The following is an 8,063-nucleotide window of genomic DNA, read 5'->3' as shown; positions in this document are numbered from 1 at the left end:
GCAGTAATATAGCAAATAAATGCCTATCAAAAATGATCATGAGAAGAAAGCTAGATTAATATTGCAACTTTTAATTCAATAGTAATGCTGTGACTTTTATTTCAGTAACAACCACACACCCGTCAACAATGGGTATTCCACTCAACACTGCAACAGTAGTCGTTATTGCACTCCACAGAATGACAATAACTATTCACGTTTATTATTGAGAAAAACAACAATGTACTCCTAATTTCAACTAATGTTCACAAAGCACTATTTACAAAACAAAACTGTCAGTTCTCAGTTATATGTTATATGAAATAAAGAAATATCGTTTTGAAAATCTGCAATTATATCTCAGTATTAATACGAAATAATAATCACAGAAATGCTTACGTTAATAAACACATATCTTCTCTTTACTGTGGATGCAGTGCTAATATTAATATGAATCATTTTAGTATTTATGAACATACTTATTCTGAATAACTAAAAATGCTGAAGTAGTGATTGCAGCTAATTGTTTTCACTGCAAATATATCTCGATATAATAATGCGGGGTGTAACATATGTTCTCTGGCAGCCATGATTCACGCTGTAACAGGACGTTAAGAATTTAACTGCGGGAGTATGCTATGTTAATTTAACAGTGGGTTTAACATGATGTTAGTAGAAATAACAGTTGATGAAACATCACTACCAGTCCACACCTGTGGAGTAACGGTCAGAGCGTCTGGCCGCGAAACCAGGTGGCCCGGGTTCGAATCCCGGTCGGGGCAAGTTACCTGGTTGAGGTTTTTTCAGGGGCGGCTTTTGGGGCAGTGCCAGTGTGCCATGGCACCACCAATGAAAGAAACAAAAAATAATACCCTAAAAAACAGTTGTAATAATTTATTTCTAGTATTTTATTCCAATTTCATTTGAACGAGCGCGCGCACAGATCGGGACGCACTCTTGCAGTGTTTTTTCGAACGTTGGAGCCAGTTCTCTGTGGCACCGGGTAAGCCCATATAACACTGTACAAAAGGCTACTGGTTTAGTTCATATGCGGTTCTTATGGCGGAGACTGAGCCGAGTTCAATTTGACTCAGTAGTTAAAATTCCGCCCGCTGGAGCGCAGTAATCCAGAAATTCCGCTAGATGGCAGGGTTTGTTGGAAAAGTTTGGCAGGAAACCGTTGTCTCAAGAGCAGACTTACACGAAAAGTTCGGCGCCAAATCTTAATGCAATGTTACCAATTCAAAACTAATGCACACAACTTGGATTTGAAAGTACAAATTACTATTCATTTAACTGTATCGAATGCAGAGAAAGTCAGTCATGGTTATTTTTAGAAAGACAACTACGTATTTCCTCATATTATGTAACACTATTTGTTAATTTAGTGTGATATTTGTTTTATTTCGCGGCAACTAAATATCGTTACACTGTTGCTAGTATTGATGATTTTGTTAACGATATATGAGATTTATGCAGGACATGAACATGTGTTATTCAAGCTGCTGCCTAGGATTCATCGGTCTGTTTAAGTGAAATGTAAACGTTTTCATTTATTGTCTGTATCACCGTTCATTTCGTGTGTTTTTGCCAGTAACTTTACGAGTTCTAAAAGTTATTTATATTTTCCATTTCTTTCCTTAATTCTAGAAGATGAAATATGTGATACTTTCGAGGAAACAATCAAAATTTTGAAATTGTTAATTACAATGCCCATCTCCACTTCTGAAGCTGAGCGATGCTTTTCTATGCTGAAAAGAATAACCACATTATTTCTTAGAAACACTATGAAGGAAGAAAGATTGAGTGCTTTAGGAATGTTATCGTGCGAAAAATCTTTCGTATGCAAGATTGAAGGTTTCAATGCAAAAGTGATAGACTTGTTTGCCAACAAAAAGGAACGACGAATGGATTTCCAGTACCGTTCTTTTTAATCCAGATGCAGATGTCTCTCTCTCGGCGTTGGATTGGCACTTTGGTGAGTACATTGCTTGGAATTTAAAAATGTTAGTGATTAGTTAAATTCCTCTCTTAACATTCAAATGATAAATTTTATATAAGCATATTTTTAAGTTAGAAAAGCGTTTATTGCTGTTTTTGGTTTGGTTGAAAGAAGCCACGTATGTCAAATATCTGGGTATCATTATTGATCAGAATTTAAAATGGCCTCATCACATTATTTATCTTTGTAAGAGGCTTCGTAAAACAATTTATAAATTCGTTAATCTTCGATGCTACTTACCTATTAGAGTTCTACGAAATGTTTATTTGGCCATTATTCAGTCTATCATTCAATGTGGTATAATTGTTTGGGGTGGAAGTACAAAAATTAATCTTAGTCCGTTAAATTTACTACAAAAACGAATAATTAAAATTTGTTTGAAGAAACGTTTCGATTATCCAACTAAATTAATTTATTCTGAATTTAATGTATTTAATATTGAACAAATTTATAAGTATACGCTGTTAAAATTTTATCATAAAAATCGTAATAAGTTTGTATTACAGACACAAGACGAAATATTAATTCAACATTAGTAGAACCTAAATGTCTCACATCTGCTGGTCTAAAGCATAGCATAAATTTTGGCCCTCGGTTGTACAATGCTTTAACTAAATTACACCCAGAACATCTAACATGTAACCCACTAACATATAACAAGAAAATTAGAAACGTGTTAATATCTTAAATTTGATTAAATAAATTTATAGCCTATGTGTATGAATTAATCAACCTATATTATATTTGTATTCTATAATTTTGAAATATATATTAATCCTACTTTTCACGTGCGAAATTATTCTTCTCTAGTGTTAATATTATATTATATACTTAATTCCATTGCCGCTGTAATTATATTTTAGTTCCTATTTTATTTTACTTATTTATTTATATTATTATTATTTTTTATTTTAATATTATATCTGAACTGCGACCGAGCACGAGCGCTGCTCATTCGGTCTCAAATTTTGTTAATACTACTGTATCTTCTTTTTATATTGCTTGTATTATTTTATTTGTATTTCTCTTTGTTTGTTTTGTAATTATATTTCTTTATTCTGTATATTTGAATTTAAATAAATAAATAAATAAATAAATAAATAAATAAATAAATAAATATAGGCCTACTAGTTGCATTATTAACTGCACACCTGGTAAAATAGCTCGCTTAATTAATTTGTTTTATTTAACATAATGTAAACATGAGCTGTGATTATCACCTTTCACTTGGTGATTTGCGTGCAACCTTCTTACATTTTTGGCACCACCACCAGAATGTCTCACCGGCCGCCACTGGGTTTTTTCCGGGGTTTTCCCTCAACCCAATACGAGCAAATGCTGGGTAACTTTCGGTGCTGGACCCCGGACTCATTCGGACTCATTTCACCGGCATTATCACCTTCATATCATTCAGACGCTAAATAACGTAGATGTTGATACAGCGTCGTAAAATAACCCAATAAAAAAACATCACTACCGTTAAGTTTACTGTTAAACTGCCTTAACGACATGTTAAATATTTAACAAGTGTTGGTGCAATTGGGCCGTAGTGTTGCGGACTCCGGCGCGGGTTGGAAAAGTTCATCGCGCAACGTAATAGCGCAACCACCGTGTGCAACCTTGCCCCGCTGTTCTTCAGTTGGTTCCCAAACAAAATATCAACACGTGAGTTGGTTCCCCATGTTTAAATATCCAAGGCTGTGATTTTGTAGCAGGCTGTGTGGGACATGGATGTTAATCGATCATGTAGTAGAGTAGTTGTTATTGCCTATAACGCCACCTATAATCGATCATGACCCGCGACTCCACTTGGTTGCTCAACTTTTGACGATTTAAAGTTGCTGTGTTACACGTGTCGTGGTTATGTTCTACGTTGAATTCCATTATAATATCTGAATCAGAAAGTTTCACGGAACAATTACATCCTCTTTTAACACAAGTATATCTTTCCACACCACCAGATAATGTTTTCTGAAAACTGAACTTGTAATCACTGATCACTAAGAGTTTTTTCCCCCCTTTTCAATTAAACAATATGTAAATCCAGCTGTTGTTTATGCCGACTTCGAAAAAGCAATCCAAAATGGAATTTCAAACGTATTCCCTAATGTCAAATTGAAAGGTTGTAGGCTCTATCTTGCACAATCTTGGTGGAGGAAAATTCAATCCTTAGGTTTGAGTGCGGAATTTAAAAGTAAGGAATCTGAAATTGGCCAGCTTCTAAAAACTATAGGTATTCGGACTGCCTTTATTGGCTCCTCAAGAAGTTGAGGATTGTATTGTTAATGACTTAATGGCTGTCAAACCTATAGACGATCGATTGAGCCAGTTCTTTGATTACCTCCTCCATATTTATATTACACCAACAAGTGAGCATCCACCTCCAATATGGGCTGAGTTTACTTCTTCCTTAGAGCGAACAACCAACTGTTGTGAATCTTTTCACAGTAATATATATTTATATTTTTTTTATATTTTGATGTACCGAAGTACATATGATATTTCCATGCAGATATTCTGCGTCATCATATGATGAAAGAGTGATGGAACGGAGAAAAATTCTCTCCGGCGCCGGGATTTGAACCCGGGTTTTCAGCTCTACGTGCTGATGCTTTATCCACTGAGCCACGCCGGATACAACCCCGACGCCGGTTAGAATCGTCTCAGATTAAGCTCCATCTCTTGGGTTCCCTCTAGTGGCCGCCGTCTCCACTACGTCATAGATGTCTATGAACGCAGGACCGAAGTCCATACATGTGTTGAGGTGCACTCGGATGAGTGACTGGTTGGCCGGGATCCGACGGTATGGGCGCCGTCTTAAATCACAAAGTGATTTATTACGCATATCATATATATTTTGATGTACCGAAGTACATATGATATTTCCATGCAGATATTCTGCATCATCATATGATGAAAGAGTGATGGAACGGAGAAAAATTCTCTCCGGCGCCGGGATTTGAACCCGGGTTTTCAGCTCTACGTGCTTATGCTTTATCCACTAAGCCACGCCGGATACAACCCCAACGCCGGTTAGAATCGTCTCAGATTAAGCTCCATCTCTTGGGTTCCCTCTAGTGGTCGCCGTCTCCACTACGTCATAGATGTCTATGAACGCAGGACCGAAGTCCATACATGTGTTGAGGTGCACTCGGATGAGTGACTGGTTGGCCGGGATCCGACGGTATGGGCGCCGTCTTAAATCACAAAGTGATTTATTACGCATATCATATATATTTTGATGTACCGAAGTACATATGATATTTCCATGCAGATATTCTGCGTCATCAAATGATGAAAGAGTGATGGAACGGAGCTTAATCTGAGACGATTCTAACCGGCGTCGGGGTTGTATCCGGCGTGGCTTAGTGGATAAAGCATCAGCACGTAGAGCTGAAAACCCGGGTTCAAATCCCGGCGCCGGAGAGAATTTTTCTCCGTTCCATCACTCTTTCATCATATGATGACGCAGAATATCTGCATGGAAATATCATATGTACTTCGGTACATCAAAATATGTATGATATGCGTAATAAATCACTTTGTGATTTAAGACGGCGCCCATACCGTCGGATCCCGGCCAACCAGTCACTCATCCGAGTGCACCTCAACACATGTATGGACTTCGGTCCTGCGTTCATAGACATCTATGACGTAGTGGAGAGGGCGGCCACTAGAGGGAACCCAAGAGATGGAGCTTAATCTGAGACGATTCTAACCGGCGTCGGGGTTGTATCCGGCGTGGCTCAGTGGATAAAGCATCAGCACGTAGAGCTGAAAACCCGGGTTCAAATCCCGGCGCCGGAGAGAATTTTTCTCCGTTCCATCACTCTTTCATCTTTTCACAGTAAACTTAATGCGTACTTTTGTGCTCCACACCCAAATATATTTGCACTTGCAGATGCTCTGAAGGAGGTTCAGTTGCGATACTTACATTAAGCTTAGGAGTAAAAGTAAATGTAGGCCTAAAATAATGCAACAAAAGGAAACTTTTGTGAAAGATTGGATGGAAAAGCTTTCTGTTGGCAGTGTAAGTAGATATGCATTCCTGCGACACGTTTGTTTCAAATTTTTACCAGTACAGAAATAAAATTGTGAAGTTATTCGACGCAGCGTGTCCGCCAAGCAAAAAACATTGTTAACCTACCTACTACTGTAGACAGTAGTTGACAGTCCTAAGTCTGTATAAAATGGGAAGGGAAATATTTTCTGTCTTGATCTAGCGCGGGAACCAATTGCAGTACACAGGAGAAATCAACCTGGAACCAACTCGAGTATAGGTCTGGGACGAACTGGGAACTAATTCACAGATTTGGGAACCAATTCCAGTACAGCCCCTTGCCCCATGTTACCTTGGCTCGGGACGTGGTTGCGATACGGGTTTCGGCGCGCATATCTGTACGAAACTTTAGATCATATCTTGCTGTTCCTAAAGTAATCTGTTTGATGTTCATAAACAAAAATTGTCCACCTCTACAGCACTGGAATCCAGAATTATATAAAGTAATGGTTGAAAAACAAGAAGTGCTGCAAATACACACTCCAAGATTCATCGAGACAAGTGTGCATCTACGGCAGCGGTGACCAAAACTCGAATGGCAGTGATTTCACGCGAGAGACAGTCTATGAAGTAAAGAGACGGGGAGAGGTACTTGGCATGACAACTACAACCAGTGGTTGTTCGTGCACTAACATTGAGTTCGTCAACCCGCTAATAAAAATCGCAAGCTTTGCTGTATCAGTTATGTCACTACTGGCATCAAAAGCCAATAAAATATATATAAATTTTCTTGCTTTTTTTTAATATTCCTCATAAACAGAATCAGAAATCTCCTGAATTCTCTTCTGGATATTTAGTCGAGAAAGCGCAGTTTTTCAAAATTAATTAACAACTTCCATTGGACAAATTATTTCAGCCACCTTGATCATTACGATTTTAAAAAACTTCCCTCCGTTGGAAGGCTTAAGAGAACGAGCTATTTCGTTTGCCACTAGATAGCTGGCTTCCTTACATTTTATTTATGTCATCTTTGTCTTCATGAGGATGATTTATGACTGATTTAATTTCTTAGAGTTTAGTGGTTCTTTCATTACTACACTAGTACGTAATATTCAATCAGTTTCTCTATATTATTATTATTATTATTATTATTATTATTATTATTATTATTATTATTAATACTGCTGCTACTGGTAATGCTATCAGTGTTGTTATTAGTATTGCAATTATTATTATTATTATTATTAAATCAATGACTAGTAAATAACTGATAATAGTCATCAAAAGATTAAAAAATTTAAAATGGAGATATAGCGTAGTCTAGTAATTATGTTATCCTTCAAGGGAAGATGTAGGCCTATATATTCAGGCACGTATATAAGAATTATGGTAACACTTGCTGATTAATAATAATAATAATAATAATAATAATAATAATAATAATAATAATAATAATAATAATAATAATTTTATGCTTGTGTATTCAGCGTAATGCCCTGTAATGTAGCTTCTATATACTACTATTACTTGAACCGTTGAGCAAAACAACATATATTATTACATATTCTTAGACAGAACAGCGAATAAATTCCTCTTCCCATTCTGTACGAAATCTTCAGTTCCTGCTAGAGACAGAGAGTTTGTAAAGCGACGTGGTACCGACACTGCTTACCTTCAGTACGTGAGCGAGACAGAGAGCAATGTACAGGAAACTCCCTTACCAGTATGAATGTCTGTGATTACACGATGTAATCATGACACCCAGTTTGGTCACCGCTGATCTACGATGAAGCTACATGGTGTATTCTTTAAATCAAGCTTGTTGTACAATTAAAATGTAAAGCAAACAATTTCTTTACTTCTTCTTTAATATTAATAAAATCATTAAATGACAGTCAGAGAGATAGAGAGAGGAAAGTAAAATATATTTCAAGAGAGAAAACAAGGGGTGGGGCGTATGGCCAAGACAAAAATTACCATGACAGCACTGTTACACTGTATACAGCACATTAGCGTACAATATAGAGAATGAAGTTAAATTGAAAAATAATCGTAATATGGATATTTAAACACATTTTTGAA

The sequence above is a fragment of the Periplaneta americana genome, chromosome 3, assembly GCF_040183065.1.
Source record: "Periplaneta americana isolate PAMFEO1 chromosome 3, P.americana_PAMFEO1_priV1, whole genome shotgun sequence".
Lineage (NCBI taxonomy): Eukaryota > Metazoa > Arthropoda > Insecta > Blattodea > Blattidae > Periplaneta > Periplaneta americana.
Note: the sequence above shows the minus strand (reverse complement) of the source record.